This window comes from Gorilla gorilla, chromosome 3 (assembly GCF_029281585.2).
Source record: "Gorilla gorilla gorilla isolate KB3781 chromosome 3, NHGRI_mGorGor1-v2.1_pri, whole genome shotgun sequence".
Lineage (NCBI taxonomy): Eukaryota > Metazoa > Chordata > Mammalia > Primates > Hominidae > Gorilla > Gorilla gorilla.
Genome location: NC_073227.2, coordinates 30,302,591 through 30,314,504, shown reverse-complemented (window position 1 = coordinate 30,314,504; position 11,914 = coordinate 30,302,591). Strand labels below are relative to the sequence as shown.

The following is an 11,914-nucleotide window of genomic DNA, read 5'->3' as shown; positions in this document are numbered from 1 at the left end:
TTTTACAGATTTTTATTTTACATTTAGTTTATTATACATTTCCAGTTCATTTTTATGTTGTGACGTAAGGGTCATGGGTCCAAATTTACTGTGTTTTTGTTTCTTTTTTTTTTTTTTTGCTTATGGTTATTCAATTTTTTCATACACTTTCCTGAAAAGACAATCCTTTCCCTCATTGAATTGCCCTAGAAACTTTGTCAAATATCAACTAGTCATAAAAGTGTGGGTTCCGGGAGGCAGAGCTTGCGGTGAGTCGAGATCGCGCCACTGCACTCCAGCCTGGGTGACAGAGCAAGACTCCATCTCAAAAAAAAAAAAAGTGTGGGTTCATTTCTGAACTCTGTGAGGTTTCATTGATCTATGTGTCTGTCTTTATACCAACACACTGTGTTTAACATTTTAGTGTATAATAAGTCTTGAAAACAGGTAAAGTCATCCAACTTTGTTCTTTTTCAAAATTGTCTTAGCTGTTCTAGAGTTTATTTGCATTTCTATATAAATTTTAGAATGAAATTTTTGGAATTTTAATGGAGATTTTGTTGTCTGTATAGGTAAGTTTGAGAACTGACACCTTAACACTATGAATCTTTTAATGCCTTTTAAGCACTGTATCTGCATTTATTTAGATCTTTAGTTTTTCTCAGCAATGTTCTGCTGTTTTCAGTTTATATGCTGTGCATGTTTTTTTTTCAAAATTTATTATATTTCTTATTTTTGATGCTATTATAAGTAGTGTTATTTTATTATTCCAATTGTTTGGTTTTGTATGTAGGAAAATAATGGATGTTGTATATTAACTTCATATGCTGGAATTTTGCTAAATTCATTTATTATTTTTGTGTCTTTCATATTAATTCCTAGAATTTTCTAACTTGATAATCATGTCATCTGTTATTAAAGGTAGTTTTATTTCTTCCTTTTAAATCCATATACCTTTTATTTATTTATCTGGTCTTATTGCACTTTTGAGGACCTGTAGAAAAAAAATTAATAGAAGTAATAAAATGGGAATCTTTGCCTTGTTCCCAATCTTAGAGGGAAAATATTCAGTCTTCCATAATTATGTGTCATAGTAATTACAAGTTTAATAAAGATTTTCTTTATCTGTTTAAGGAAAATCCATTCTATTTATTCTTCTACTAGTGTGCTGAGAATTTTTATCTGACTAGATGTTGCATTTTGTAAAACACATTTTGTGCATTTATTGAGATGCTTATGTAGTTTTTGTTTTGTAGTCTCTTAATATAGTGAATCTCAAACTACATATTGAATATATAATTACACATTGAATATGTAATTTAATATAAATTCAGTATGCATGTAATTCAATATGAATGTTGGTTTAATTTTTGAGGAATTTGTCCATTTTATTTGATTTGTTAAACTTATTTACATCATTTCTGTACAATTTAAAAAATCTTGTTAGGTTCTGTGGTGATGTTTCCTCTTTTATCATTGATAATGGTAATTTGTATTTCATATTTTCTTTCAAGTCTGATCAGTCTTGCTGGGGGCTTTTCAATTTTCTTGATCTCAAAGAATCAGCTTTCAGTTTCATTGATTTTTCTCTTTTTTAGTCTATTTTTAAATTTCATTGATTCCTTCTTTTATCCTTATTATTTCTTTTTATTTTTCTTACTTTGGGCTTAACTTGCTGTCTTTTTTTGTTGTTGCTTCTTAAAGTGGTAGTTTAGATATTAATGGTGGACTTGCTACTTTTCAAACATATACATTTAATGTTATAAATATCTTTCTACCCACTACTTATGCCCCACACATTTGATATGCCATATTTTCATCTTACTCAGTTTAAAATATTTTCTAATTTCCTTTGTATTTCTTCTATGAACCATGATTATTTGAAAATTTATTGTTTAGTTTCCAAATATTTAGGAATCTTCCACATTTTTTAGTGTTATTTATTTCTAATTTAAATTCACTGTGGCCAGAGAACATGCTTTTAAGTTTATTGAGACTTGTTTTATGACACAAAATATTGTTAATCTTGGTAAACATTCTATGTCACATAAAAAGAATGTATAATTTACTATTTTGGGTGAAATGTTCTATAAATGTTAATTAGGTCAGGTTTGTTCATCCTGTTTTTCAAATCTTCTACATTCTTACTGATTTGCTGTCTACTAGTGTTATCAATTACTAAGTGATGATTTTCTCTGATTATGTTCTATTTTTATTGATCCATAATATTTGAACATATTTGTGAAGTACATGTAATATTTTATTATATGCGTAAAATGTGTAATGATCAAGTCGGGGTATTTAAGATAACCATCAACACAAGCATTTGTCATTTGTATGCATTGAGAACATTTAAAGTCCTCACTTCTATTTGGAAATGTATAATACATTGTTGTTAACTATAGTTATCCTACTCCAAAAATATGAAATGCTTCACAAATTTGCATGTCACCCTTGTGCAGTGGCCATGCCAATCTTCTCTGTATTGTTCCACTTTTAGTTTATGTGTTGCTGAAGGAGGCAGAGTGATTTTCTTAGTTGCAACCTCCTGAGAGACCCTGAGTAAGAACCACCCAGCTAAGGCATTTTTGAGTTTATGCCCCTCAGAAACTGTGTGAGATAATAAATGTCAGTTGCATGCACTGATAAGTTGTGGGTTACTGTGTGATTCTGCAATAGAAACTAATATATCTCTTATTTTAGAATAACTGAATGTTTTTTAAAATTGAATTGTATCTGATTTATTGGTTTACTAGTTGTACTTTTTTGAGCTTTTTTATTGTTTGTTATGTTTTGTTTTAGCAGTTGTTCTATGCTTTATTGTATACATGTTTAACATATTATTGTCTACCTTCAAATAATATTATACCACTTCAAGCACAGCATAAGAATGTTCTAGTATTATATTTCTGTTTTTATTACCTGGTTTTTGTGCTATTGTTGTCGCATACTTTTTTATGTGTATAATAAACTCCAAAATAAATTATTTTTATTTACTTACTTTATTATTTATTTATTTATTTATTTACTTATTATTTTGAGACGGAGTCTCACTCTGTCACCCAGACTGGAGTGCAGTGGCACAATCTTGGCTCATTGCAACCTTCGCCTTCCAGGTTCAAGCGATTCTCATGCCTCAGCCTCCGGAATAGCTGGGATTACAGGTGCGCTCCCAAGCCCAGCTGATTTTTGTATTTTTAGTAGTGATGGGGTTTCAGCACAATGGCCAGGCTGGTCTCGAAAACCTGACTTCAAGTAATCCACCCACCTCAGCCTCCCAAAGTGCTGGGATTACAGGCGTGAGCCACGGTGCCTGGCAAGTTATTATTTTTAAATAATTTTATTTTAATTTATTTTTATCCCATTTCTCAAATAGAATAAAAATATTTCATGTTTACCTACCAGCATATTAATGATTTCTGGTTTTATTCATTCCTTAGCAAATATCTAAATTTCTTTTTGTCATTATCTTTTTGCTAGAACATCCTTTAACATTTCTTATAATGCTGGTCTAGGAGTGATGACTGTTTTCTTAAGAAGTCTTTATTTTGTCTTTATTTTTAAAAAGACATAGTCATCCTTATACAATTCTAGGTTGACTTTTTCTATTTTCTTTTTATCTCTTCTATGTCACTCCACTATGTTCTAGGTTGCATTATTTCTGATGATATGCCGATGCATTTTTTTTTTTTTTTTTGAGACGGAGTTTCGCTCTGTCTCCCAGGCTGGAGTGCAGTGACGCGATCTCGGCTCACTGCAAGCTCTGCCTCTCAGGTTCACGCCATTCTCCTGCCTCAGCCTCCCGAGTAGCTGGGAGTACAGGTGCCCGCCACCACTCCGGGCTAATTTTTTCTGTATTTTAGTAGAGATGGGGTTTCACCGTGTTAGCCAGGATGGTCTCCATCTCCTGACCTCGTGATCCGCCCGCCTTGACCTTCCAAGGTGCTGGGACTACAGACGTGAATCACCGGCCGCCAATGCATTTTTTTTTTTTTTGTCACTGATGCATTTTTTTTTTTTTTTTTTTTTGTCTTTGATTCTCAGTGTATCTTTTCCTGGCTATTTTCAAATATTTTCTCTTTATTATTGGTTTTCGACAGTTTTATTATCATTTGTCTTCATGTAGTTATTTTCCTATTTTTTGTGCTTTGGGCTCATTAAGCTTCTTGAATTTGTGGGTTTATTGTTTTCAAATTTGGAAAATTTTTAGCATTATTTTTTCAAATACTTTTTCTGTTTCTTTATCCTTTTACCCTCTGCTATTACAGTTACACATATGTGTGGTTAGTTAATATTCTTCCACATCTCTCTCGTACTTTGTTGATTTTTTTCAGTTATTTTCCTTGGATTTTAAAAAAACAGTTCTCATTGCTATATCTTCACATTGACCAATATTTTCTTCTACGCTGTCTAATGTGCTGGTAATCCCATAAAGTGTATTTTGGCATTGTATTTTTTATTTCCTGATACAGTAAGTTTGATTTGGGTGTTTTTAAAATTTTTATTTCTTGCTTCATTATGCTCATGCAATTATCTATCTTTTGGAAATAAGAAGTATAAGAATAAAATTTTAATATTCTTATTTACTAATTACATCGTTTGTAATTTGTGAGCTATTTATTTTGCTTAATTTTTCTCCTTATTATAAATTCTATTGTAAAACATTTTGTATGTGTGGTAGTTTTTGGATGGATTATAGACACAGATTTTCATGTTGAATTTCTCTTTTTTTGGTATTTACTTAAATACTTTTCAGTTTTGCTCTAGGACACAGTTAAGTTACTTGAACAGTCTGATCCTTTGAATCTTTCTTTTCAGCTTTCTTAGGTGAGTTCAAAGGTAACTATTTAGGGCTGATTTAGCCCCACCACCAATGCAATTCTCTTCTCAAAACTATATTCAATGTTCCATGTGTTTAAAAATCTTTCCACTTGGGCTGGTTTGTGACCACAAACTATTTCTGACCATAGTCAGTTCTGGAGATTGATTGCTCATCTGCCTTTTTCTACTGTTTTTTTTTCTCTCAGTTTAGTAGTTTCTCACACATATCCAGTAGTCAGTCAGCAGCCTAAGATTTGAGTAGAACCCTCTATAGATCCTGGAACTTTCTCTCCTCTCTCTGTGTTTCAGTTTCTTCTCTCCAGAACCCTACCCTAAAAATTTTAGTCATGTCAAGGAAGCCGTTAGATCTATTGAGGTCCTCTTTTCTTGCTTTGTGTCCTGGAAATGTTCTTCAGGAAATGATCTGTTCCCTTCACTCAGAGGATACTCTCCTGTGCTGCATATAGCACATGTTTTGTATACTTTTTTTTTTTTTAATTTTTGAAGTTGGATGCCGAAGACCAGTCCCTGTGACTCTACAAAGGACAGAATTTCCTATGTTATTTTGACTTTAGTTAAAAGCAACGTAATGGTCTCTCATGTTCTTATAACCTATGATTATAAAAATTCTACGTGGATAAAATAGTCTCTTGATTGAATAGCTGAGTTTTTAAAATTCAAAAGAATTAACACTAAACTATATTATGTATTGGCACAAATAATTCTGATGGAGAGAAACATGAAATAAGTCAATTTTGTTGCTCAAGATCTAGAGAAACATATTTTTATCCTTTTAACAGAAGCTTTGGAATCCAGCAGACACTCTTTTAGGTGTCTCTCCCTGGGAGTACCATTATCTGACAAGATGCCATATTGCCAGAGTAAAAGCAACAGAATCAGCCACATTTATTGTAAATCAAGCAACAGATCTCAACAGATCTAGATGGTTGATTGACACTTTCTACTGATTACCCTGATGTTTTGGTGATTTGGTAACATGACCATCTTTCAAAGAAGTATTCCTTTGAAATAGCTACTCTGAACATTAAATAAAGAGAGTAGCAAATGTTGGCCACTACCTAAATGTCTTGGCATATATGGTTGAGTAGATAGCGCAGGCGAGTCATTTTTATCTAATTATCTGAGTCATTCAGAAACCCTTAAGCCTTTTTTAGTTTAAAAAAATACTCAAATAATTGCAGTTGTATAGATCTCACCTAAGTTCTCAGTCTGTGAACTCATTTGGTCACTGTTGAAAAGTGATTCTAAAAATAACCAAAGGCTCAAAAGAAAGGTGACTGAAATCATAAGTAGATATTTAGATATATCAGAATCAAGTCATCTATTCTTTTTGATCTGCTTGTTAAGTGGAAGCTTTGATGATATATCTGTTGCCTCTTTTCAAAAGGCAGACAGTAAAGGAAATACTTACAATCAGAATTTAATTCTTATGAATTTTACTTCACGGGTTACCTAGGTAACTACCAGTTTTCAGTCATCCTTAAAACTTACATTTTTATCTAGGAACAGATATAGATTACATACATTTGAAGGGTTTATAGTGGATACCTTAATATCTCTAGCTCAAAGAGTCTGCAGTAATATTTTGGTTTGGACATTAATATTCATTTACTTTGTGAATGAATTATTCATACACTGATTAAGCACCCACTGTGTTCCAGGCACTATACTGGGTGTTGAAATAGACAACTCTTAACATATTTTATTGCTCATTTGCTTATGATTTAGAATTATGTATATGTATATTATACATATTATGTACATATTATAAACATATAAATGTATGCATATACGTGTGTGTGTATATATATATCCACATGTTGCATATGCCTTTCAAAAAATATGTAGTTTCATCTTCTCTTTTTTTTTTTTTTTTGAGATGGAGTCTCACTCTGTCACCTAGGCTGGAGTGCTGTGGAGTGATCTCAGCTCGCTGCAACCTCCACCTCCCAGGTTCAAGCGATTAGTTCTTCAGCCTCCCCAGTAGCTAGGATTACACGCTCCCACAACCACGCCCAGCAATTATTTCTGTTTTTCATAGAGATGGGGTTGCCGTGTTGGCCAGGGTGGTCTCGAACTCCTGACTTCAAGTGATCTGCCCCTCTTGACCTCCCAAAATGCTTGGATTACAGGCATGAGCCACCGCGCCTGGCCTAGTTTCATCTTTTCTGTTCTATTTCTTTTCCTCAAGTTATGGACATCAAGTATATCTTTCTCAACAACTTTGCTGAGTCAATTCCATGGTTAAAAACCTATTATCCATTGATTATTATCTGAAGAATAAAGTTAAAATTATTCATCCTGTAATTCAAGGACCTTTTGGTTCTAACCTATGCTCTCTACCACATTTTCAATAAGAACGCTAACAAAACATTCCATCACAGTCAAACTACTTCATTTGTATTTTTCCCAAGATTATCCATGGTCATTTTCACCACCACCTCTTTGCCAAAGGCATTTATGCCTTCTAGGAATGTCCTCCCTATTGTCTTCTACTTATCTTAACCTTATTTTTCCCTCAGGAAAAATCAAACAACATTCCTTCAAACAAACATCTGTGATGATATCTACCCAAAGTGATGTTTTCTTAATAGGGACACAAACATTTTATTACTTACTATATATGATATGGGCTTATACTATTGTGGTACAAAATGTAATGGGACTAATTTCTCAAGCTGTATTTTAAAACTATTTGTATATTTTATAGTCTGATGGAGTTTTATCTCTTGATCTAGATTGTATGCCCTTTATGAGAAAGGAGTGTGGTCTTATACAGTTCTGCCCTCTGATATCATCCAGTACGGTACCTAACGCAGAGTAGGCCACCAATAAGCATTTTATTCCTTTACTTAGTGTGGCAGCAGGAACAGTGGAAATAGTGCTGAACTGAGAATCAAGAGGTTTGGATTCCAGCTTTGACTCTCTGGGTTGTTTCCTGTTAGAAAACTCACTTAACTTTTTCTGGGCCTGTTTCATCAACTGCATCGTGACAAACTTAATGACTTGATATTTAAGTCTTATTTCAGTAGCAACAACGTGGTTGATTTCAATTCAACACCTGCTGGAGTCAGAGGAGCTTGTATACCTGTACATGAAAATTATAAAGGACTGACTTTTCTCGTCTAGCAAGGAGAATATGATAGGTATTCCAGGGCTGACTCAAATATCTTCTGTCTTTTTGCTATACCATCTTTAGCATTTGATTTTCTTCTTCTTGGTCACAAGATGACTGCTGTACCTCCAGGCCACTCATTCAATCTAGTCAGAAAAAAAGGGAGAATATAAAGGGTAAAATGTGAGTGTCAACTGAGCATGCCCCTTTTTATTATCAAATCAATAAATTTTCTAAAAGCCTCAACTAGGAAATTGAGGGAAAACAAGTTTCTAGCTGGGCATCGCCATTTCAGCAAAGTTAATCTCTGTCTCTTCCTTTCTCTCTGTCTCTCTCTCTGTCTCTCTCTCTCTCTCTCTGTGTGTTTGTGTGTGTGTGTTTGTCTCTGTCTTTCTACATAATGGAGAAATGGGGGATAAACAAATAGGATCTTTCATATTGCTGCTGCATGAGTATCAATATCTTCAAATCTTTACATTTTGGTAATTAATTACTGCAATGAAGCATAAAGTCTATAAGCAAATAAGAGCCAATAAAACATTTTGAGGAGATATAAGACTTTAGACATTTTAACTTTAGGATATACTACAATGTGAGAGTGCCTTGATCTTTAGATTTTCTTATCCAGAAGGCTCTATTGTATTTTTAAAATAAATTAACTGATGTATAATGTATGTGTAATAATTCACACTTATTTGAAGAGTTTTGACAGGTGTATACACTCATGAAACTATCACCAAAACCAAACCTTCCCATCACTGCCCCTAAATTCCTCCTGTTGCTTTGCAGCCCATTTTATTCCACACCCCTATCTCAGACAACTATTAGTCTACCTTTATTTTTAACTATAGATTTATTTACATTTCTAGCATTTTATATAAATTAAGCATTCAGGATGTACTTTTTTGTGTCTGATTACTTTCCTCAGCATAATGATTTTAAGATTCAACCATGTTGTTCATTCCTTTTATGGCTGAATAATATTCCATTGTATGGGTATACCACATTTAATTTATTCACTTGTTGGTGGACATCTTTTTTTTTAACTTTGGTTATTATGAATAATTTTGCTATACACATTCATATGCAAGTCTTTGTATTGACATAGATGTTCATTTTTTCTTGGCCAAATATCTAGGAATATAATGTATGAGTTGTTTGGTAAAGCAAATGTGACATTTAAAAGTCTGATGAAATGTTTTCTAAAGTGACTTCATCAATTTACATTTCTACCAGCAATTTATAAGAATTTGAGTTTCTTCACATTCTTGGCAACACTTGGTGTAGTCAGTCTTTACTTTTAGCTATTCTGAGGGAAGTGGAGACATTGAATTTTATATATTTATTTTGATTAAGTCATTTCACTGATTTGTTTCTAATGACATTTTTCTATGATACTTAAGTTGATTGTCTTGGGTTTTCAAAGTATACAAATCATATCTAGAAATAATGATAATTTTGTTTCCTTTTCAATTATATAACTCACTTTTTAATTTTAAATCTTAATGCACTGTTAAAACTTCTGGACTTAAATAATATTAGTGATGGTAAGCATATTTCTCTTATTTCTGATTAATGGCAATATCTTTAGTGATTCAGCATTTGGAGTAGGTATTTTTCATCACATTAAATACTAAGGTTTTAAAAATTGTGGGCAGAGAGGTTTTTTTTTTTTAAAAAATCATAGCTGCATGACAAATTTTTGAAACTAGCCTTTTCGTATCTCTTGATATTATTTTCTCCCCAATTTCATTCAAATCTCTTCGATGAGGTCTTTTTTAAGTAAATATTATTTAACATTTTTATTCGTTAGCATTTCGCTTATAATTTTGTTATAAGTATTCATAAACGATATTGATCTTTATTTACCAGGTTTTCAAATCAATGTTGTACTGTCTTTATGAAAATCAGTATGGAATCTTTCCAACTATGTTTATGCTCTGAAATAATTTATACAGCATTGAAGTTATTACTTATTTAATATTTAGAACTCATCACATTAACTTACATATGTTTTTGGAAGAAAAATCTCCAATAACCTTTCTGAATGTATTTCATAATGTTTGATCTATTAAGGCCTTCTGTTTCATGAGTCTGTATTGACTTCTTCCACCCCATCTCCCCATTCCTCTGCTTTGTCTGACAAACACACAGTCATTTATTTCATTGCACAGTTCAACTTATTAGCACAGGGCATTATTTATACACCTAATAATTTTTTAAATTCCAATATTTGTGATTAGGTCCGTTTCTGTTTCTTAGTCTCCTGCATTTACCTTCTCTTTTATTAAATTAGATTATTTATGTATTACTATTTATTCTTTGTTGGTTATGTCTTGGTTTTATAAAAAATACTACTGGATGTGCAAATTCATTTAATATTTTTGCTTTTTTTAAACATTGCTGAGTTTTCTCTTTCCTTTTCCATGTGTAACTGCCTAACTGTAGCATCTGTTTAGTCTAGAGTGTCCCTTTTCTGGTCTCTGCTCATGAATGATGGAGATTGCGTGAAGGAGCTATTAGGAGCATGGAGCACAGAAAAGATACCACTCCAATCTTTTTAGTCTTGTTAGTCTTGTGCTGCCATTTTTGAAGCTAAACTCATGTGTTTTATGTGGCAAATTTCGTGTTTTCTAAACTTTCACTTCCACCTTGCACTGATCTATTGATTTGCATTCAACAGATATTTTAAAGAGGATTTATTAAAGCATTTATTAAGCTGCAGGCATGGTAGCACTGGGAATCCAGGTTTTAATAAGTCAGGCAAATTCTCTGCCTTTACAAAACTGATGGTCAAGAAGGGAAGATAGGTAATCAACCAGTGATGATAATAAAGTGTAATGAGGAGTGAAATCGGGAAAATATGGAATGCATTAGGGCCCCCCCCAAGAGAACATTTGCCTAGATCAGAGAAGACCTGCTTCATTTCCGATTTTTGTTCTAATAATTCATTTCCCATAATGGAAGGAAGAAGCAGCCCATAGCCCCAGGCTGCCTTTTCAAGGCACTCTGTGACCGTGCAAGATTAAGTCATGTTTCTCATCCTCAGACTATTTTGGTTTAATCACTTCATGTGAGCGGAAGAGTTGAATCAATAATACCAATGAATCAATAATATTCATGCTCCAAGTCTAAATTGCAAGCAAATTCCTGAACAGAATTAAAAATAAATGTAACAGTAAGATTATAGTTGCAGGGAAATTAGCAAAAAAATTAAAATTAATAAAAATCATTAAAAATGACTATGTAGCCACTGGATCTGTGCTCAAACATAATTTGTAAGAGACTATTCATCTTCAGATGGATTAAATTGGATTGATTGTGTAGATGTAATGAGGAATAAAGCAAAGACCACCACATCCTCCTACATGGTATTACTGCTCCTACTGAGCAATCAAGACACTTAGCATTCCTCAGGAAGCAGATGTCCCAACATCTGCTGCTAAAGATGGGAGCAGCATTGATCAGTAGTGTGGCCAGCCTGTCATTAAGTGAACCATCTCAAATGTGGTGGTGTCCAAAATAATGAAACAAGCTTTAATACAGGAGTGTCCAGTCTTTTGGCTTCCCTGGGCCACATTAGAGAAAGAATTGTCTTAGACAACACATAAAATACACTAACATTAGTGATAGCTGATGAACTAGAAAAAATATTGCAAAAAAATCTTATAACGTTTTAAGAAGTTTATGAATTTGTGTTGGGCTGCGTTCAAAGCTGTCTTGGGTTGCATGTGGCCTGCGGGTTGGACAAGTTGCTTTTACAGAAAAATCAGGTTGTAGAAATGATTATTTCAGGGGATTTGCAGTGAAGAAAACCACTCATCCTTTCTTTGACATTCTGAACCTATAGAGAAATACATATACTAGCCATGTGAAATATAAATTAACAGTATTACTTTATCGTTGTTAAAGACGAATTGGAGAAGTCAACTTAAGTGGGGTCTGTCATAACCTTTTATAACTCTAGGCTTTGGGACT

At 33.0% G+C, this 11,914-nt stretch overlaps 1 non-coding gene across 1 annotated transcript; it reads right to left on the bottom strand.

Moving 5' to 3' along the window:
• Positions 1-2,396: 2,396 nt before the first annotated feature.
• Positions 2,397-2,501, bottom strand: LOC115934391 (U6 spliceosomal RNA). Its single transcript, XR_004070203.1, has one exon. It is a non-coding gene; the product is annotated as a U6 spliceosomal RNA (small nuclear RNA).
• Between the last annotated feature and the right edge of the window lie 9,413 nt (positions 2,502-11,914).